Source organism: Nomascus leucogenys, chromosome 3 (genome assembly GCF_006542625.1).
Source record: "Nomascus leucogenys isolate Asia chromosome 3, Asia_NLE_v1, whole genome shotgun sequence".
Lineage (NCBI taxonomy): Eukaryota > Metazoa > Chordata > Mammalia > Primates > Hylobatidae > Nomascus > Nomascus leucogenys.
Window position 1 is genome coordinate 29127919 of NC_044383.1, and position 23060 is coordinate 29150978.

At 43.4% G+C, this 23060-nt stretch overlaps 1 long non-coding RNA gene across 1 annotated transcript; it reads left to right on the plus strand.

Annotated features, from left to right (window-relative positions):
• Positions 1–17513: 17513 nt before the first annotated feature.
• On the plus strand, positions 17514–22737 carry LOC105739507. Its single transcript, XR_001115429.2, has 3 exons — positions 17514–17656; positions 20628–20783; positions 22025–22737. It is a non-coding gene; the product is annotated as an uncharacterized LOC105739507 (long non-coding RNA).
• The last annotated feature ends 323 nt before the right edge of the window (positions 22738–23060 follow it).

The following is a 23060-nucleotide window of genomic DNA, read 5'->3' on the forward strand; positions in this document are numbered from 1 at the left end:
TTATAAACAATAATAAAAACAAGAAGATGTAGAACTCACTATTCACTGAATGGCGTCTAATAAATATTCAATATATAAGCCTCTGTTACCTTCCTCTTACATCTTTTCCCTGTTCCCACCTGGGTGCCAGAGGAGGTTGGGAGCATACTGAGTGGTAGTGAATATGTGCATCCAATCTCTGGTTTCACTCTAAACCAGAGAAAAAGAAATTATTTTGAGCTTCTCTCGGTTTTTGCCTCACTTGCACCCAGGGAGAGCTGAGTGGTGCTTGCATCTGCATTACTCTGGGCTGAGTTACCCAGGCACATGAGGTCAAATGTAGGGCTTCCATTAAAATTTTATTTTATTTATCCACCTTGATAATCCAGATCATAGCCTTATTTCTCTAGTGGATGGGGCAGTAGAGGTAGCTCACATGACATGACTTAAAAAAAAAAAATCAGTGTAGGGGGGTGGGGTAGGAATGCTGCAAATTCTGTCAATTACATGAAAAGAAAATCAGGTCTGCAAGCTATTCCCAAATAGAAATGGGGCTGGTTCCACTAAATGTAGGTATTAAGTAGAATGCACAGCCCTGGGGTGCACACACAGAAGGGAGGAGGAAAACATTGCTTCTTGGGCAGTTCCTCCTAACTGCCTTCTGCTCCCCTTCATCTCTCTCACCCCCACCCAACTACTGGCCTTTAGCTGGGAGGAGGGGGCCCCATTCTTAACAAGCAGCAACACAAAGGAGCCAAGCAAGGATCTGAGGGGAACAGATGTCTTGATTTCTTCCCTGGGCTTCTTAATGCTGCTTTCAGCTTAATTAGCCAACTGTGCTCCTCACATCTGGATGGGATCATGGGGGCTGAGCAAATACCCACTGGGCCCCTCAGGGATGCCTCTGTACCTTCTCGCCCTCCAGCTCTGTCTGAGCTGAAGGAAACCAGTTAGCAGCCATGCCTCTCTCCTGGGATTCTGAGCCATAGCCAGGAAGGACTGCAGGGACAGGATCTACAGGAAAGCAGGCTCCCAGGAAAGACCTGTTCTTCCCAAATGCCACCTTGGAAGCCAGCCAGGCTGTGGTCCTTTAGAGGGGGAGGGCAGGATGGTGTTGGTAGGATATTAAAGGAGTTCAAGTAACAGAAAACACCTGGCACAGTGCCTAAGCCTATTGGGGACTCAGTGTATAAGTGATGGTTCCCCAACCATCCACCTTGCCTAGTATTTTAGAGCCATTCAAAAACCTCACAGCCCATCTACCCCATTCCTGGCCAGACACGAGACCTTTTTTCTTTTCTTTTCTTTTCTTTTATTTTTTTTTTTTTTAGATAGGGTCTCACTCTAGGGTCTCACTCTGTCCAAGCTGGAGTGCAGTGGTACAATCATAGCTTCCTGCAGCCTCAACATCATGGGCATAAGTGATCCTCCCACCTCAGCCTCCCAAGTAGCTGGGACTACAGGCATGGGCCATGACATGGCTAATTTTTTTAAATTATTATCTACAAATGCAGTGTCTCGCTATGTTGTTCAGGCTGGTCTTGAACCCTGGGCTCAAGTGATCCTCCCACCTCAGCCACTCATAGTGCTAGGATTACAGGTGTGAGCCACCTTGCCCAGCCAGGAAAAACATTTAATCACTCTGGGCCTCATTTCTCTTGTTTGTAAAAAGAGGAAATTTTTTACTTCCTATGTCATGTATAGGATCATGATAAAAATTATGTAACATAATACTTATAAGATGATTCATGAAGTGCTGCCCCAAAGTGGGGGTACCCAGCGAATTAGTATTTCCATTACTATCATTAATATGCAGATTTTTATACATGCTGAAGTTCCTAACCTCTAAGTCAATTTTCACAAACCTCCTACTTCTTTGTTCATTGATTAAGAAAAACACTTAACAACCCATAGCTACTCTGGATGAAATAAATCTTTTTAATAGATTTGTATTCTTAAAAGCCTGGGCATGGTGGCTCATGCCTGTAATCCCAGCACTTTGGGAGGCAGAAGTGGGATGATCACTTGAGCCCAGGAGTCCGAGACCAGCCTGGGCAACATAGGGAGACCTCATCTCTATTTATGTTTCAAAATAAAAACTAAATTTGTGTTCTCAAATCTAAATAAATCAAAGTCTAAATAATATCTAAAAATTTAAATGATCTAATAATCTAAATAAGTTAAATCTAATAATCTAAATATTCAAATCTAAATACATCAGGCCCTGAAAGAAATCAAATTATTATACCCTAAAATATATTTCCTGGATGTATTTTGAAATGGCCCTGCAACACTGTCTTGTGGGGGAGGAAATTTACATTCTGTAGAGAATCCCCTTACCTTTCCAGGTCTTTTTCTGATCCTGAAGAGATTAGCTGAGAGTCTATCACCTTTTAAAGATCTGAATAGGAAACATTCGCTATCTATTGCCTGTAAAGTGACAGTCACCTATGAGACTTCATCTATGTAATAAGAACCTTGGTCTCCACAACTCCTTATCTTAACCCAGACATTCCTTTCTATTGATTTTAGGTCTTTAGATAATAAACTAACTCTTTTAACAAATTGCCAGTCAGAAAATCTTTTAATCCACCTATGACTGGGAAGCTGCACCAACCCTCAACTTCCCCCCAATCCCCCTTCAAGAGAGCTCATCTTTTGGGACCAAACCAATGTATACTTCACATATATTGGTTGATGTCTTACGTCTCCCTAAAACTTACAAAATCAACCTGTAACCCAACCACCTCAGGCATATGTTCTCAGGACCTCCTGAGGCTGTGTCATGGGTCATGATCCTAAATGTTGGCAAAATAAATTTCTCAATTGATTTAGACCTGTCTCAGATACTTTTTGGCTTACAGTAAAAAGGCTATTCTGCACTTTTTGGGGCTTTTCTTAAGCTCTGAACTTAGAGACACATTGAGGTTTTTCAAACTCACCATCATCATTTATTTTGCATTTAAAATGACTCCCAAAACAGCCCCCCACCTCCCTCTTCTTCTCACATGAGCCAGATTGGTGGAGTGATCTAAGCCAATGTTGCAAGTCCTACTTAGCCACATTAGCGTCCATTTCCTCATCTATAAATAATTCTCATCCGTATAATAGGACTCACTTCAAGGCTTGTTGCAAGGACTGAGTAGTCACAGACACTGGATCCTTGGTGCAGCTGGGGCCATGGCACATGTTCAATAAGTGATGTTCTTCTATCATTCATCACTCTTTCTCCCATCTCCCTCAGAAGCTAGGAACTGTTGTGGGTGGTGACTGGCTGGGGCTAGCAACAAGGGTGGTAACAGAATTTACCAAAATAGTAGTGAGTTAAAGAAAGCAAGTTTATTAGAGGGAAAGTGCATTGCAAGGAAGCAATGGGCAGCACAGCAGAGAAGGGGCTGTTGGCCCCTTCTCTCACACATCACCCCCAGTGTAATAATAGTAATTAGTCTACAATGGCGTCTCTAGTGTCTTCTAAAAGCTGCCAAGTTCATTTCTCTCCAGCTCTTTTTCTTTCCATCCAGGCTGCCTCTCTTTTTTTCACCAAGTCCCTCCCATGCAATGCATTTTCTGCTCTCAGTGGGCCGTGACGCAACATCAGCCATTCAGTTAACAACCTTATTTTGCACTTAGGTCTAGGTATATGGTGATCCCTGCCTTCAGGAGTTAACATCACAATCAATATTATCACTAACTGAGCTTCTATTACGTGCCAGTCACTGTCCCGGGTGTTCTCATCTACTTCATTTCAGGGTGTTACTATTCCAGATTTAGAGGTTTGCTACAAAGATGTCTTGCATTCTATATCTCTGTCATCAATTTTGCCAAAATGAATTAGGACAGTCCAGTGTCTGAGTTGAGATTTAGACCCTGATGTCTCCTATCCTTAACAGGTTAGAAACCTGACGCTCTCCCCTCTGATTTCTTCCCAGGTTCTTTTCTGTTGTTATTTTGTCCCAAGGAGAGGGTATCATTTGGCATCAGAACAAGCAAGTATATATTGTGATAACAAATTAAATTTAAAAAATTTAAAGTTTTTAAAAATTTAGAGCAGAGACATTTGGGTCCAAGCACTAGAAAAAGAAACTTCAAAGATATTCAAGTTTTATCAGGAAAAAAAAAATGCCTGATGTTTCTGGGTGCCTTCACTCATTCTGGGCATTCTGATCTACTCTTAGCTGTAGGAATAACATTGCAGTAAAATGATAAGGAGCACCAAACATTTTGGGGGCCCCTGTCCATAGCTAATCCAATCAATCAGTGATGGCCATCTGGCCCAATGTGATGGCCTTTGATGTGCCTCTCCCAGGAATTTGAGATGGAATCTTTGAGATTCAGCTGCAGATGGGAACAGAGCAGATAAAACATTAACATGTAGAGTTTAGCTGTGGAGTTAATGGCAAAGCTCCAATGCCAAGGTCAGGAACCCTGCCGCTACTGCTGTCCTAGGAGTAGCCTGATCCCCATCGTTCCTGTAGCTTAAATGGCCAGATTTTATTTAGATTCCAGCAGGTCCATAACCTTAGAATACTCTTCCTTACCTAAGCTAACTCTGGGCAACTTCTGTTCCCAGCAAATACATGATTTCTAAGATAAATTGATTTTGCTTAAAAAAAAAGTACCTCCTTTGCAAAAATATGACAGACATTCTCTCTTGAACTCCAGATCATATACAGAGGCTTGCAGCTGAGGCTGAAGAAGGGACAGAGCAGGCCTATCCCATTTTATCAGTGGGGGAAGGGAAAGGAATAAGAGCAGAAGGCCTGGCCTAGGCTCAAAGGAAAGGGCAGAAATGAAGAGATGACTTATCTGGGTGCGGTGGCTCATGCCTGTAATCCCAGCACTTTGGGAGGCTCAAATGGGAGAATTGCTTGAGCCGATGAGTTCAACACCATGCTGGGCAACATAATGAGACCCCCATCTGTACCAAAAAAATAAATAAAAACTAGCTGGGTATGATGGTGCACAGCTGTGGTCTCAGCTACATGGAAGGGTGAGGTGGAAGGATTGCTTGAGCCAGGGAGGTTGAGGCTGCAGTAACCTGAGATCGCGCCACTGCAATCCAGCCTGGGTGACAGAGCAAAACCCAAGAAAGAAAAGAAAGAAAGGAAGAAATAAGGAAAGAAAGAAAGAGGGGGGGGGAAATAAAGAGAAAGAAAGAAGGAAAGAAAGAAGAAAGAAAGGAAAGAAAGAAAGAAAGAAAGAAGAAAGAAAAAGAAACAAAGAAAGAGAAAGAAAAAGAAAGAAAGAAGGAAAGAAAGAGAAAGAAAAGAAAGAAAAAGAAAGAAAGAAAGAGAAAGAAAGAAAGAAAGGAAGAAAGAAAAAGAAGAAAGAACGAAAGAAGAAAGAAAAAGAAAGAGAAAGAGAGAGAAAGAAAAGAAAGAAAGAAAGAAGGAAGGAAGGAAGGAAGGAAGAAAGAAAGAAAGGAAGGAAAAGAAAGAAAGAAAGAGAGAGAGAAAGAAAAGACAAGACTTTTGTACTTTTGTTCCCTGTTCACTCCTCACTTGCTGCCAGCTTTCTGGCTGCCACAAAGACAGGCTGGGTTGTTTCCCAGTCTGAGCACTTCTTCTCTGGGAGCTGAGACAGGAATAAAGCCACAACCAAACTGGCAGATACCTTTGCCAAGCCAGTAAATTGCAGTTCATGGGAAAGGTGAGCTCATCCAAGACGGTAATCACTAATGAAAAATTGTGCAAGACATGAAAATAGCTTTTTTATAGGAGGCCTGGAAACCAAAATAGCATAGCTTTTGAGAGTTTTATGTGTCTGTATGTAGAGTGTGTGTGGTTTGTGTGTGCCTGCACATCTGCCACTTACTGTGTGTCCTTGAACAAGTTATTTAACTTCTTTGAGGCTTAATTTCTCTACCCATTTTTTTAAAAAAAATAATAATAAGGCTGGGCGTGGTGCCTCATGCTTGTAATCCCAACACTTTGGGAAGCCGAAGTGGGCCGATCACGAGGTCAGGAGATCAAGACCATACTGGCTAACATGGTGAAACCCCATCTCTACTAAAAATATAAAAAATTAGCTGGGCGTGGTGGTGGGCACCTGTAGTCTCAGCTACTTGGGAGGCTGAGGCAGGAGAATGGCGTGAACCCAGGAGGCAGAGCTTGTAGTGAGCCAAGATAGTGCCACTGCACTCCAGCCTGGGTGACAGAGTGAGACTCCATCTCAAAAAAATAAAAATAAAAAGAATAATAAAATATATGCCACGCCGGCACCATGGCTCATACCTGTAATCCCGGCACCTTGGGAGGCTAAGGCAGGTGGATTGCTTGAGCTCAGAAGATCGAGACTGCCTGGGCAACCTGGTGAAACCCTATCTTTACAAAAAAAAAAAAAATACGGGTGTCATGCACCTGTAGTCCCAGCTACTTGGGAGGCTGAGACAAGAGAATCACTTGAGCCTGGGAAGTTGAGGCTGCAGTGAGCCATGATCGAGCCACTGTACTCCAGCGTGAGTGACAGAGTGAGACCCTGTATTAGTCCATTTTCATACTTTATAAAGAACTGCCTGAGACTGGGTAATTTATAAAGGGAAGAGGTTTAATTGACTCACAGTTCAGCATGCCTGGGGAGGCCTCAGGAAACTTACAATCACGGTGGAAGGTGAGGGGGAAGCAAGGCATCTTCTTCACAAGGCAGCAGTAAGGAGAAGTGCCCAGCAAAGGGAGAAGAGCCCCTTATAAAACCATCAGATCTCATGAGAACTCACTATCATGAAAACACATGGGAGAAACTGCCCCCATGATTCAATTACCTTCACCTGGTCTCTCTCTTGATACATGGGGATTATAATTCAAGATGAGATTTGGGTGGGGACACAAAGCCTAACCATATCAGACCCTGTCTCAAAAAAGAAAAAAAATCTATACCATATGGTCATTGCCAGGGTTAAATGACCTAATATATAATGCCTGGCATATAGTAAGCACTCAATAAGCAGTAACTACTTTTCTCATATTGCTTTTGTCTTTTTCTTTTTTCTATGTTTTTAATTTTTAAAAACTAGATTTAGGCAATACAAGTGCACTTGTATTAGGTGGATATATTGCATAGTGGTGAACTCTGGGATTTCAGGGTACCTGTCACCCAAATAGTGCACATTGTATGCAATAGGTAGCATTTCATCCCTCACCATTCCCACCACCTTCCCACCTTTTGGAGTCTCTAGTGTCTAGTATTCTACTCTATATGTCCATGTATATCTATTGTTTAGCTCCCACTTATAAATGAGAACACTTACGATCATGGCCTCTAGTTCCATTCAAGTTGCTACAAAAGACATGATTTCATTCTTTCTTATGGCTGTATAGCATTCTATGGTGTACATATACCATATTTTAAATCCAGTCCTCCATTGATGAACAGAGGTTGATTCTATGACTTTGCTATTGTGAATTGTGCTGTGTTAAACATATGAATGCAGGTATGTTTTTGATATAATGATTTCTTTTCCCTTAGGTAGATACCCAGTAGTGGGACTGCTGGATCTCATGGCAGTTCTATTGTTAGTTCTTTGAGAAATCTCCATACTATTTTCCATAAGAGTTGAACTAATTTACCTTCCCACCAATAGTGTATAAGCATTCCCTTTTCTCCATATTCTTACCAACATCTGGTTTGTTTGGGTTTGTTTTGACTTTTTAATAATAGACTTTCTGACTGGTGTGAGATAGTATCTCATTGTGGTTTTGATTTGCATTTCTGTGATGATTAGTGATATTGAGCATTTTTTTCATATGTTTGTTGGCCACTTATAGGTATTCTTTTGAAAAATGTCTCTCAATCCTTTGCCCACTTTTTAGTGGGGTTGCTTGTTTGTTTTTTCTGGTTGTATGAGTAACTTTTTTAAATTAAGCTGGACATAGAGACCTGTGTCTGGTCCTACATCATGATGCCTCCTAGCCCTTTGCTAGCTGAGTAGGATGGATTTAATTCCACCAGCATTAAACGTACCCCTCTACTCTGAAAACAGAAACCCCACAGCATTCTTCCGGTATAATTTTCTTTTCCTTTACGGGAAAGTTATTGAAGGGGTGAGGTAGAAGAGGAAGCACCAGGGAATGAGCTGAGTGCATGTCAGCACTTGGCATCCTTCGCCCCTTATCCCTGTCCAGATTCGTCCAGGTGTCCAGAGCAGAAACTGCATTGAGTTCTAGAACAGCCTGAGTGCAAGTCACACAAGAAATTGGGTCTGACCAACTCAAGGTTTCATATTTTAATAAGGCCAATATTTTTTAAATCAGATTTTATATTTTAAGAAGTCCAGACTTCTGGCCCCTCCTGAAAAGTCAGAAATCAGGCTACCCCGGGCCCTCCTTCCTCTGTGTCAACAACAGATAGGCTGGCGCTCAGTAGTGCATGCCTCTTTTAGTTGGGGCAGGCAGTGTTCAGTTTGCCACAGTGCCCACCATTCCCCATTGCTATCCCTCGTGTACATGGCTTGCCTGGCCCCATGGACATCTGCAACATTTTGTCTAGAGCCACATACTTAGCTACTTTCCCAGCCAAACGCTTACTCTCTCCATGGGTCCATTATTTTGTAAGAAGACAATCAGAACGAGTCCTGCAGGGACCCATAGGGTGCCCTGAAGTCCTTAGAATGACGTCACAAGAAGAGGTCAAGATGATTATGCCCTCTGGGCTCCTTTCTTCATCAAGAGAGATGGCATCATATCCCCACAGCTGGTGCCTTAGATGAATGGCCCTGATGAGAAGTTCTCAGCCGTGTTCTTGCTGGCCTATGAGTGACATGTGGGGAGATTTATGTGTTTTTTCCAGCTATGAAGGCCTTGGTCTTTTTGGAAATCATGCTAGGGCTCCACTCACCCTGAGACTGGAAATTGCATAATTCCCTGGCAATCAGACACCAGGGAGATCTGAAAAAAAAAAAGGAGCACTGGACTGGGAATCTGGCACCCAGAGTGTGTGAATTCATCTCCTCCATGTCATTTCTCTGAACTTTGGCCTCTCCTGTGAATTGGGAAGATTTAAGGAGAGGGACTCAGAGGCTCAGTTTGGTGCTAACTTACATAAGGCAGAGTCAGTAACTCTGGCTCTGTTGGGAATAGAACCGCACGATAACTACAGGGGCCTCAGTTGTTCAGAGCTGGTCATGCCCTTGATTTCCTATTAGAGACAGGCCGAGCTGAAAACTCCCAGGCCTCTGAGCCCCAGCCTTAAGAGGGAGATTAGCTAGAAACCTTTGTTTCTTGCTGCTAGATGGTTCATTTACAACCCAAAGATGCATGGTAGGCGGGTGTCAGAGAAAATGGAATCTCAGGCTGGGGTTAGGAAAGCAGTAAAAACATGAAGAAAAGATAAAAACATTAAGAGCAGGAAGGATGGGGGCAGAAAAAGGAGGGGAAAAGAGACAGGCTCCTTGTTAAAGAGCTACAAAATTTTGGACTAAAAAAAAAAAAATTAAATCTTGGGGAATAAAAGCACTAAAAAGAGGCATCAATTTGTGTGACTCATCCTGGTGCCACCCAAGCTCCTGGGGACATTCAGAGGCTCGGCCTCACCCTCCCTACCCCGTGCTCTGTCAGAGTGCACTCTGCTCAACTTGCTCCCTCTGGGCCGTTTGTCTCTCCCCACTCCAAGCCCTGGCTGCTTCCAAAGGAGTCCTCGGTGCTATAAGCCGTTTTCTTAGATTGCATCTAATGTAAAATGTTCCACTAGAATAACTCTGTTTTCATTTCACCAAGCAAGAGAAAAGAACTGAGATGCTTTGAAAAAGCAGCTAAGCCCAGGCACTTTTAATAGGCTAGCGGGTGGGGTAATAAGAGTGCTTTAACATAGACTCAAGGTAAAAGCTCCAGAAAGAGAGACAGAGAGGCAGGGGAGAGAGATGGGGAGGGCGGAGAGAGACAGAGGGTGGGGGAGGGGGAGAGAGAGAAAGAGAACGAACAACCTCTCAGGGTAGGTTTTTTGAACAGCGTCTCAAACTTAACTGAAATCTAAGAAGCCTCTAGGAAAATGAGTACCCACTGCCATGTCCTGGCCCACCAGCAATATCAATAAGGCAGCCCTGGGATGGCATCAGATCCCTACAGCTGGTGCCTTTGAGGGACAGCCATATGCTAGCTGGCCTATGGGTGACATTTTGGTGAGACCTATGTGTGTTTTTTCCAGAACTGGTATAAAGGCCCTGGTCCCCTGGGAAATCGTGCCAGGGCTCTACTCACCCTGAGACTATGCCCTGTCACATAGTCCCCTGGCAAAGAGATACCAGGGAGATCTAAACCCAGCCAACTCATGGCTGGAGAGTGGTCCTCTTCTAACCCTGACTTCTGGAACTTTCCTTGGGAGGGTGGAGTGGAAGGGAATAAGTCTCTCTACTGGTAATGAAAGACTTTTTTTTTATCATTAGAAATCACCTGCAAGCTCGACCCCTCCAATCCACCCTCCTCACTGCAGCCAGAGTTGCCAGGGAAACCTGAATCTGATTCTGTTGGGGGAGAATCTCATCTGCTAAAAAACCCTGTAGCCACTTCCCATTTTCCAGAAGAACTAAATCTTTAATGTGACCTAGGAAGGTGGCCATACATTCTGTCATCCAAACCAAGACACTATTCCTAGTTTGCTAGGGAAACAAGAGTAAACCAGGGCTGTCCTTGGCAAACTGAGATGTATGGTCCCCCACCATTCAGGCTCTGCATGGTCTGGCCCCAGCCTCCCTCTCCAGCTCTGCCTGCTTTCCTGCTTTGCTCCACTTTCTAGCCATCCTGACCTTCTTTTACTCCCCAGAATTCTTTGTGCTCTTTCCTACCACAGGACCTTTGCACATGCTTGTCCCCCAACCTGGAAACAACGCTTTGGCCATCTTTAACCAGGTAACACCAACCCATCACTCCTATCTCAGCTTAACTTGGAAGAGAGGCTTTCCCTGACCTCTTCTCCCCAACCCACAGCAAGCCCAGGTAAGATTCCTTTGTTATGTGTTCCCAAAGAACTATGTTTATTTCCATTCCATCCTTTATTGCCCTTTGTGGTTACTTACTCATTTGTATAATGATCTGACTGCTGTCTGTTTCCCTCAGAAGACTGTGAACTCCATGAGAAGAGGGATTGACTATGCTCTGCTTTTAACACACTTAGCAACCAGCTTAGTGCCTGGAATACAGTGGGTGATCGATCGCTCCATGACAAATTAATGATGACAGGCTCAAGCCTCTTCTAGAACTCAAAGAGAAACTTTATTTGTGCCCAATCCACGAGCTGTGGACCCACCTTATATCTGGTCCTCGTGCTGCCCCTGCCTGCCCCAGAGCATTCACCCTTCCCCCTGTCCTTCCATCCACCCTGGTCTCTCCCTACCCAGAGTCACATATAATCTGGGCCACCAAAGGTAGCACTGGATTGTATCCTACTTTGGAACATTCTTGAATGATTTCTTGGGTAGCTGTCATGTCTCCCCAGCTAATTAAACTCAAGAACATGAGCCTCAGAGGTGGAGGGAATCACCAAGTTCACCCAACTCTCCACTCAAGTGGTTCTCAATTTTTTTCTGCCCCAACCCACCTGAGACACACACTCTCTCAGCAGACTTTAGCTCAGTGACTAAGAACACACATTGGAAGACAAACTGCTTGGGCCCAAATCCTGGTTCCACCACGCATTAGCTGGGAGACTTTGGGCAAGTTTCTTTACCTCTCTGTGTCCTCATCTGTAAAATGGGGATGATAATTACATCACCCTTATAGGGTGGTTAAGAGGGTAAGATGAGTTTCATGTGTGTAAAGCATGAGAACAGAGCCTGACACATACTAGGTGTACAATGAACAATGTGTACCATTTTATCAGGAACACACTAGCAGTGATTCTGGGCCAATGGGGAATGGGTAGATTTAAAATCTCAAAGTGATTCCTAAGTCATTTAAACATGCATTCCCTAGGAGATGTCTCTCCCCATTGTCCCTCACACACTGTCATGGAAACCACTACCCTAGTGGCTAGAGTCTGTCAATGCAGAGACACCTCTGATATCTTCCCTGACTTCATTTCAGGGTCAGAGAAATCACAGCCTCCTGAAATAGGCCAATCACATCAGACACAGCTTCTGTCCTTTATTCATTCAACAAACATTCTGTGAGGCACTGAAGATTAAGGAAACCCCTCAAATTGCAGAGATCATGTCTCTTTTCTCCACTAATTTACTCCCTGTGCCAGGCATAGTCTTGGCACATAGTGGGTTCCCAATAAACATTTTTGACCCATTAACCACTTTATGCCAAGCACTGATCTAGCACAAGGAGATCCAACGGTGAGTAAAAAAGACACAGCCTCTGCCCCAGGGAGTTCACAGTCTAGCTGGAGAGATAAAGACCTTCCTTAAGAGGCCATTACATTACAGTATGCTAAGTGCGGGCCCGGAGGACTGGGGCAGAGAAGTACAGAGTGCTATGAAAGTATGTAGGAGGAGCACCTAACCCAGACTTGGGGAGCCAGGGAAGACTGCCTGGAGGGAGGGAGGTTTACGATTTACCACTTAGACATAAAGGATGAAAAAGAGTCAGCCAGAAGTTTTGGTGGAGGAAGGGTGCTACAAGCAGATGGAACAGCATGTGTGAAGGCTATGTGGAAAGAGGGAATGGGGTAGCCAAGGAACTGAAAAAATGTGGGGCAATAGAATTGTTGGAGATAAAGGAAGAATGTCTGGGGAGAACTTAGTGAGGGGGCCAGGCCACTTTACGCAGGGCCTAGGAAGCCACGCTAAAGCATACGGACTTTATCCTAAAGCAGTGGGAAACATCAGATGGATATTTATAAAGCAATGGCTATGTGTTAAGACTGGGCTGAGTGTTGTGGATAGGAAGGAAAACAGACACAATCCTTGCCCTCATAACTTTATATTCTAGTGCAGTAGAATCCAGTAATGCGAAACAAATACATCTGTAATCGTGAATCCAGTAATGCGAAACAAATACATCTGTAATCATAAAAAGAGAGGAACAATCCAGACAGCCCTGCTCGGACCTTTCTGTGGTGATGGGAATATTCTATGTCTGCGCTGTCCAACATGGTATAGCCACACGTGGCTGGCGGGCACTTAGAATGGATTTAAGATGATGGAAGAACCAAATGTTTACTTAATGTTTTCAGCTTAAATTCTAATTTAAATAGCCAGTAACTACCCTTATTGCACAACACAGAAATAAACAAACTCAGTTCTCAAAGCCAGTTATTTTGAGCTTTTAAATCTACTCCCCCTCAACCCTGAGACTCACTGCTTGGGTGTTCCTGACAATAATAGCCATTGTCTATTGTGCACCCACTATGTGTCAGAGAGCACATAACAAGGAAGCTGGTCTCAAGAAAGGGATCAGGGCAAGTGTTCCTGGGGGGAGTGACACAGTTAGGACCTCAATTCTGAGATAGTAGATTATGTTGATTGGTTTATCTCAATACCCCTAATAAGCAATGGAAAGAACACTAACCTAGAATACACAAGATTTGGGTTCTGGCCCCAGCTCGGTATCTTACAAGCCAGGCAACACATTATTCAAATCCCTAATTTGCTCTGAACCTCAATTTCCTCATCTGTAAAATCAGAATAACTGTCCTACCCAATTCACAGAACTGTTATGAGGATCAAATGAAAGTCTATATATTAAAAATCTTGAAAATTATAAATACCATATGAATGAAAGATATGATTTTAATATCCTTTTTTTCTCATTACAAAAGAAATACATGCCCACTGTAGAAAATTTGGAAAATGTAGAAAGTGTCAAAGATGAAAATCTAAAAATATATATTTCTCTCTTTTCAGTTATTTTTTTTCTTTACATACGTGAGTGTATAAATAATTTTTTAAACAAAAACTGGGAGCATCCTTGCATGCTGTTTTGTAGCCACTTTTTTCCCTTAGCAATATATCATGAATCTTCTCCCAAGTCATTAGTTTTTCTACAACATGGTTTTCAATAGCTACAGAGTGTTCTGTAAAATGTTGTCATTTTACCTTCAGAGCCCATTACTTCCTTCATTAGCAGGTTGAGAGTGACTTAAGAGAAGTCCCCAACCACTTTTTCTCCCACCACAAAGCTGGCACTGGGCCCAAGGACACTGCCGGCATATTCAAACTCCAAAGTGCCAGGTTCCCAGAATCCATTGCCTTGATGCCAGTGAGGAAACCAAAGAGGTCTCCCAGGGAATTCACCTGATCCCGCCTATATCTGTGCAATGCCATCCCCAGGCCCTAGAATCAAGTCAGGCCAAGACGGCAGTTTTGCCTGATTCGAGCACCCAGTGCTGTGTGGGTGGAATTTCTCAGGGGGTGACCCTCAAGCTACCCTCACCAAACCACTGCTATGCCAATCATTTGAGGAATAGCTTCCTTTCTTTGTCACCTGTAAGCTTCACTAGACTGTAATATTTTCAAAGTTCAGGTGGGCCTGGACGCTCCAAGCAGCACTCCTGCTGAATTGGTTTTCAGACTGTGCCACTTTAAACATGATTCAAGAAAAATTACTGGAGCCTCCACTCCATCTATCTCTGGAAATGGTCTTTGTGCTCAGATCATTTGCCAGCGACACTCCATCTCCACAATTACCTCAGCTATTTTATCTTTATCTGTCTGCAACACTGAAGGGGAAGCAGCAGATAATGCTGTCATTTAAGTGACTTGTTCAGCTTAAATACTTTTGCAGCTCTGGAGCATAAAATACCCCCCACTGCAGCCCTGGTCTTCCCTGGAGGACCAGCCCCTATGCTGTCTTAGAGTTTAAGTATGATCGAGGGGCAGGGGTGGTGGGGGAAGCTGCCAGCAAAATGGTTGGTGCGTAACAGGGCTGCATCCCTTAGGAATGCAGGGATGAGACTGACTCCCTGGCCATAGTTGGAACTTCATGTGCCTCCTGACCCCCCAGGTGGCCTCACACCACAGGTGGGTATTTTAACAACTCTCTAGCACTAGCATGGCTTCTCTGAAACTGGAATTATTCTGCAATGGACCAAGTTTTGGCATGCCTGAAAGGTCAAGAGGGAGGAGCAAGGACCAGACAGCTGGGATGTTAACCTGCCTGATATTTCTCTACTGATGTATCTTTTTTATGCACTTGCTATATGAACATACTGTAGACATCGAGAGAAAGAAAGATGCTACCTTGTGCCTCCTGCCTGCAGGGAGATAAACTATTGCAAGATAATGAACAAAACAAGGTAGTGCATGCCAGGTTAATAACAGCTAGCGTTTATGGTGCTATTACCACGTGCCAGGCATTCTGTTAAGCACTTCATCACATTTTCTTATTTATTCCTCGTAACTATGCTATGAGGTGCTACATGATGAGCCTCATTTTTCAGATGAGGGCACTGAGCTATAGTGAGATTAAACAACTTGCCCAACATCGCACAAGCTGTCATTGCAGCCTGAGCTTTCCTCTCCATAAGGAAGACACCACTGCATCCATAGGGAACAGTTATGAGATGAAGAGGGAGCCCCGCCCCACTTCCTACTAAATCCAGTCCATTGGCCATTTCTAGTAGCAGGATCAGAGATCGAGAAAAAGCATGCACAGCAGCCCCAGCAAGTGGAGAACCTAGCTCACCAGTCCCAGTATCCTCCAGAAAAACAGCCCTATATATTCTGCCTAAGATGTGGCCCTTTCCATATTCTCTTCGCCTCAAGAAGAAAACTTTTTTTTCTTTCTATTCATGTCTCCCTTAAAAATGAGATTCCATTCCTTCCATGCAAGGGCTGGACCCAAATCAGCAAGAATTCCAGCCACATGGGCCAGGGGAGGGTCCCGGGAGTCCAACCAGGTCATTTCCTGGAGGAGCCTGAATCAGACATGACCCAAGAAGTCATACAAATCCAAGGTAAAGAAGGGAGCCAAAAAGAGCCCATGACAGTGCAAGACAAGCCACATTGGGCCTAGACCCCAGGTGGGACACTCAGGGCAGAACCAGGAAACAAGGTGTGAGGTCTGGCTCAACTTGTGGCCCCAGAAGCAGGCTCTGAGATAAGGTTTGGGGGTGGGTGCTTCCTTTGGGAGGTGATTCTGCAAGGCAGCAGTAGGAGATGGGAAACTAAGACAAGGAAAGGAAGGAGGCAAATACAGGGTGTATGATAAGAAGTTCACCATTTGGGACAACTGAGACTCCATCACACTGGGAAACTCTGGGAGACCACGTAGAACATATTTCAGGGTTGTCCCACCAGAGGAGTCAGGGAGCTGGGGTAGTTACTCCTACCTCCTTCCCATTAATAGCTGAGGGATGCTCCACATGTGATAACTCCAGGCGTTTCAGCCTGCCCCACAAGCTCAGGCAAAACTGGTTCCCCCTGCAGCCAGAGGAAGCCCACAGGCAGGCAGTCTTGGGTGCTTGCAGAAAAACCCCTCGTTGGCTGAGCCCAGGAACTGCTGAGGTCAGAACAGAGCAAACAGAAACTGGGAGGGAAAGAGTGTAAGAAAACGGTTAAAATCCTCAAGGTGACAAAGGGGACAGAAGGACTGTGAGCTCACCAGTGTACCTGGCTGACGACCACATGACACAGAGGAGGTGGGGCTGGGGTTTCCAGGGTCAGGGCTGGGCTAAAGAGGAAGCAGCTCCCATGGGCACATTTCCTGGGCTCAGTGCCCCTCACAGACCTGCTCTGTGTTCCCTTCCCTGTCCTAGGGATGAGCTGGACAACCAACCTGGGCATCAGACTCCAGGAAATGGCAGGGTCCTTAGTCCTCCTGTCATCTTCTGGCTTCTCTCTCTTCCCCCATTCTGCCCTGCCTGAAACCCCATGCACCTCCTCCCTAGGTGAGGGCAGCGTGACATTGCTAAGATGATATCTCCTCTCTCTCCAGCCCAGACCCACAGCCTGACCCTGTGACAATGGGCCCCAGAGCCATCACTCTGCAAATAACTGTGGCTGGGTGAGAGGTACCGAAGCCAACGTGAGGATCTGAGAGAGACACCTGTAATTTCACATTCGGAAAAACCGAGACCTTCAAACAGAAGTGCTATTTCAATTTTCTCACTCCCATTCTTCTTTAACCTCAGACTAAGAGGGGAATAAACCCTCTTTGATTTGTAGACTGAATTCTTTAAAGAGACAGCTTATTCTTTTTCAAATTTATTTTTTCCTTTTGCTTGGGGCAAACACCAGGGGCCCAAAATGGGAATTTGGTACCTTAGTTAGATGGCTCAAAATGCCAAAAGTCACTATAGAGAATATTGCACTACCAATCCATCTTTCCTGCTAATTCAAAAGTCAAATAAGTCCATGGAGGGCTTTTTTTTCCTCTAGAATTTCAGGCTCCCTGAGGGCTAATTTCTCGGAAAGCTGCATTAAACTAATAGCACCATAAAAGGCCCATTGTGAGATGTAATTGGTTTGCAGGACTTTCCTATAAAAATAATAAAAAGACTGCCAGAGGCAGTTTCCAAAGGTCAATTATCTTTGTGTTGCTTGAGTTGAATGGAGGTCAGTCCCAGAATTCCACTTTATAGGCATATTAATCAAAACTGGGCCTGCCCACCCATCTGACCCCATCAGCTGTGAGGGAAGTCACAGGTCCCACCCTTAAGCTGGTTGCCAAAGGGTGTTTTGGGCTCTTCTTTTCCCAAGAAGAGACTGGCCCATTGTCGCCAATGCAGAGCTGGAAGCTGAAATTGTTAAGGCAGAATGAAAGGGAGAAAAGCACATCCTGAGCACCAAGGAGAAGATAACTCGGTGAGTCACGCAGGCCATGGGGCAGGCAGTGTGCTCAAAGACCAGGCCAGACAGGGCCCTATTCCCAAGGAGCTAGAGAAGTGGTTGAGCCAGGACTCTTGGTTATATTTGGCATAAACCAACTTAAAATAGATTAAGCGAAAGTGAAGTTTAGTTGGTAACATAACTGGGAATCTTAAGGATGGATGGATCCAAGGGCTCAAACAATGCCAACTGTTCTCTCTCTCTCTCTCTCTCTCTCTCTCTCTCTCCCCCTGTCTATCTCTGCCCTGCTGGGCCTTTCTCTCAGGCAAGCTCTCTGCCACGTGGCAGTCAAGCAGACATCAGGCTTCTTGCCTGTCTTCCCCATTGAGCTATCTCAGCACAAAGAGGGACTTTTTCTCCTACTATTGATCAATTCCAGGAAAAAACTTGCTAGTCCTGTGTGGTTCACATGCCTACTCCAGACCAATCATTGTATCCAAGGGGTTGTAATTATCTGATTTGCTGAGACTGGGTCACATGTCCACCCCTGCCCACCCACTCCTGGTTTTACAGGAACAGGGTTTTTTGCTTTCTGCTCAAAATAAAATCTGAATAACAATTGCTCTTGCAAGGCCCTAAATTCCTAAAATAATGAATTTTTCTCAAGCCCTAGAGTATGCAAGTCTCAATAAGGATGCATGGAAAAGTATGGAAGGATGTGCCAAAATATTAACAATGCTTATGCCTACATGCTAGGTGTGACTTCTTTTTACCCTTACTGTGTATCATGTTTTCTAATCTTTCTGCAACGAAAATGTATTGCTTGTATAATTTTTTTTTTTTTTTTTTGAGACGGAGTCTCGCTCTGTAGCCCAGGCTGGAGTGCGGTGGCACTATCTGGGCTCACTGCAAGCTCCGCCTCCCAAGTTCAGGCCATTCTCCTGCCTCAGCCTCCCGAGTAGCTGGGACTGCAGGTGCCCGCCACCACGCCCAGCTAATTTTTTGTATTTTTAGTGGAGATGGGGTTTCACCGTGTTAGCCAGGATGGTCTTGATCTCCTGACCTCGTGATCTGCCCACCTCGGCCTCCCAAAGTGCTGGGATTACAGACGTGAGCCACCGCGCCCGGCCTGCTTGTATAATTTTTAAAAGGAAAAAACAATGCTCAAAACTTATTTATCTAATTATTCTGATTCTATATGCACCAAGCAGCCCTTTGAGGACCTAAATTGGTTTCCAAAGTCAACTTTGCTACTAAAGAGAGATGGGCTGACCATCCAGAACACTCAGTGGCCATGTCTTTTAATAATGATACTCAACCATGCTAGAGTATCAAGTCTTGAATATATATATCTCCTGCTCACAAAGTGCCAGCTCAACAGCCAGCCTCTTCTTGGCCCAATCTGATGGCAGCATCATGAGGTCCTGAAGGATAAAAGTGTGTGCCTTCTCACAATAGCCCTGCTGTGGCTGGCCACATTCGTGGCTGACCACAGAGCAATTACTCATTAGCAGCTGAGTAAAAGCCAGTGCATTTTCTATCATCTACATGAAGGGGTGGTCTCTTGATATAATCAGTGACAGTTCACACTGAGTATGAAAGGGATGTGCGATTCCTGGGAGCAGCAGCAGAAATGTTCCACCTAGGGTCAGGAGTTCCATAAAGAGTCATTTCTGTGTCGGGAATAAAGGTGGAAATTATCAGACCTTTGAAATAGCTGAAACTTAGATCTTAATATTTGAATAGGATCAAAGCGCCTTGGCATAATACAGTACTTTTTATGGACTCCTTTGTCACACAGGTATGGAGATACACATGTATTCAGTCAAAAGTATTTTTAAATTTTTATATCTGGGCTCATCTTGGAAGAAAGAGGATTACTGGCCAAATAAGGAATAAAATTATTAAAGCCCGGTGATGCATCTTAGATGTGAAACTAAGTGACTAAATACCAAGCTACATTTATAATATTCACATGGACCCTAAACCTGGTATTTTTCCCAAGAAAAATAGCTATTATTCATAACTAAACTAACGTTTACCATTCATCTCCTATGATTTATCCCTATTATTTTAAGTGGTCTCTTACAACAACCCTAAGAATTTTTCAAGATGGGAAGTTAATGAATAATACTAGTGATTGGAAGAACGAGAATTTAACCCAAGTCTGACTCTGTCTCATCCTTCCAAGATGCCTACATACCCTTCTCAGCAACACCCCAACTATACCTGCATATAGTATGCCCATCTGTAGACATCTCAGATGTGATTAACTCATGTAGTATTTGCAGGCCACATTTTCTGCACCTTCCACATATTAATATGGGGCCAATGGAAAGGGATGCCAAGTTAAAAAAAAAAAAAAAACTCAATTGAAAAAAAACAGAAGGTAGAGTTAACTCTGCAAGAGCTAATTCAATTTAACTCAAAGAGTCCATCTTACACTACATAGAAAGTACCAGCTGAACAGTGGGCTCTGAACCAGCTTGGCCCTTTCTGGCTTAAATACAACCTCATTGGAGGAAATTTCCTGAAGTGTCAGGTGGGCATAATTCTAAACATAATGCTAAACATCAGCAGGGAAATAAGCCCTGTGGTTATAAATCCCATATGAAATAGTAAAAATGTCTCTGACTAGATAACAGCGTGACACAACAATGTTCCAGAAAGACAAACATAAATGTAAGTTGCTGCCTACTTTAAAGAAGAAGAAGTAGTGACAAACTCCCTGCAGCCACTTTGCCAAGTCCTTCATATTAGTGCTTGGAAAGTTACAGGGCTCCAGGGTCTGTTCTCAGACAACGCTTTCTAGGAGGGGTGCCGGCCAAACTGGGTTTATTTCTTCTAATGCTCAGGCTGGGGAATGTACAAATCTTTCTTCAGAGGTTTATAGAAAACAAGACTGGCTTATTGAGAGTATGGCTTTTTGTTGTTGTTCTTTACAATAACAAGAGGATTTGGATACACACTTGGGTTTACAAAGTATAAATCCTGCTTAAATCTATAGAAGTTAAAAAGACGTGATGGTTCTTTGGAGAAGAAAGCGGCACCTGAGTCAAATTGCACTGAGCAATGTTCTTTGTTGTTGTGAGATATTGATAAATCTCCAGGTCTTCAACAAGGGGAGTCGAGAGTAGGAAACTCATTTCAAATCATATCTCAGGTAGGCGTCTGAACCGAAATAAGATGAAAGTCATTAATTTTTTTTCTATTAAGCCACCTAGTACAAGTGGAATCATTCTCTCCTTTTCTTATTTTGACCTGAAATCTGTTAAGAGCCAAGATTCCTATTCCAAATCTTCAGAGAACTGCACAAAACTGTTCATTTCTTTTTTCCTTAATGAAAACAAGATGTGAACAAAACTGTCACTTAATATGTTAATTAATACAGGGAGATATAATTAGCTGCTACAAGCATTCCTTTCTCATCTCAACCATCACTGACACCAAGGAGGTTAACATCTCTATTGCTGTTAGGGTAATAAGCCACCTGATGGATAGGTGTGTTCTACTTGTCTTAATTTGGTCACATAACATCTCAAACTAATTTCAGAATAATCTCCCAGATCCTTTTCACAGATAAAAACAGAGACAGAGACAAAATGCTTCCTCGGTCAAATTTTCAGATCTGTAAACATAAACAGCCTTATACCAAATCACTTAACTTTCCGTAAAAACATAAATATGGGTCACGACAGTAAGACTGCCCAAACTTTGCAACTCAGGGCAAAGCTAGAACAATCTCTCCAGTAACAAACTGAAAAGTGCTCAAGTATTTAACCACCTAAACTAAAAACCATACTATCACCAGTTTACATAACACCCCAGAACAAAAAGATTAAAACACCATCTTCACTAGGCTGTGTTTAGTTGAGGTCGTGCACTGTTTATACTATATTTGGCTTTCCTTTTATTTCAAGAAAATCAAGGCCATTCGACCACAAGATAAAATCCAGGCATGCAGTTTGCCTAATGGTGAGCATGCTGCCCCTTTAACTGCATCATTCCCTCACCCCCTCTCCACCCTCTCCATCTGAAACAAAACACGAGCTGCTTGTCTTCCCATTACCTTCTCCTGTGACCAATTTTCTCCCCACATCTCTGGTCATTTCTCACCATTGCCTGTAGCTTTACATCTTCAGTCAGTTCACTGTAGTCTTTGCATATTTTTTTAAATTGGATGCTTTAAGGCAGTTGTCTCAGTATAATCAGTTATTAGGTATAATTACCTCTTTATGGGTAGAATTACCATTCCATTAAGTTTATTAATTCTTCAGGAAAGTGGGGTTGCATAATATCTGAGTTGGAAGCACTTCTTCCAATGTCTTTGCTCCAAGCTTCTGCAATACACAAATACTGTCTTTGATAGCCCCGATTCATGTCTTCTCTGCTTAAACACTCCAGGTGACAAGAAGGTTACCATATTTGAGGCAGCCTGTTGGGTTGCCTGACTGCGAAAATCTATATAACATTCTGCCTTAGGTTGCTGGAGACTGTCTCCTACAACTTGAGTCTTTGATACTGGTTTCACTTTCAGGAGCTCTAAGAATATGCCAACTGTCGCTTCTGAGTTGGTGACCCCTCAACCAAGAAAGGACGGTGATCTCATTCCTCTCAGCAGGAGTGTGGAGCTCAGACAACTATGAAAACCAAAAATCATCCCAGGTAGGTTGAGGGATTGAAGAGAACCAGAGAGTGGCTCACTCATAAGAAGCAGCTGTGATTTGGCACCATGTGAGCGTTGTCAGAGATAAATGAAGATCCAACACTGCCAGAGCTTTCAAATCTCCAAGAGAAGCATTCAACCTGAATTGGTATGTGAAATGTCTCAGTTTTTAAAAGTTGACAAGCAAATCAGAAAATAATTTTAAACACCATGTAGGCCCAATGAAACACATCTCCAAGCCAGATCCAAATCACAGAATTCCAATCACAAGTTGAAATCCACTTCTCTAAAATCTTTTCGTCTCTGACCGGGCATGGTGGCACACACCTGTAGTCCCAGCTACTCAGGAGGCCAAGGTAGGAGAATTGCTTGTGCCCTGGAGTTCGACGCTAGCCTGGGCAACACAGCAAGACTCAGTCTCTAAAAGTAAAAATAAAATATTTTCTCCAAACTAGAGGTGTGGTGGTTTCTACAACAATGGCAAATGTTTGGGATCTCTTTCGATTTTTATTTTCCTATACACTGGCCTGCAGAAATGGTTAAGTGTCTTGATGAGAGCATGTATTTGTATTTACCTGAAGGTTTTCTTTTTTAAAGCATTTTAATCAAGCTTATCCCCCATGCAAGGTTGCCTGTATGAATACAAGTTAGATCATTATAAGTTATTTAGGTAATAAGCCAACATCTAACATCTCTGAACTGGGGTTCAGAGAGATTATTTAACATCTCTGAACCCTCATTTCCTCATCTTAAAACAGAATTAAAAAAATATCT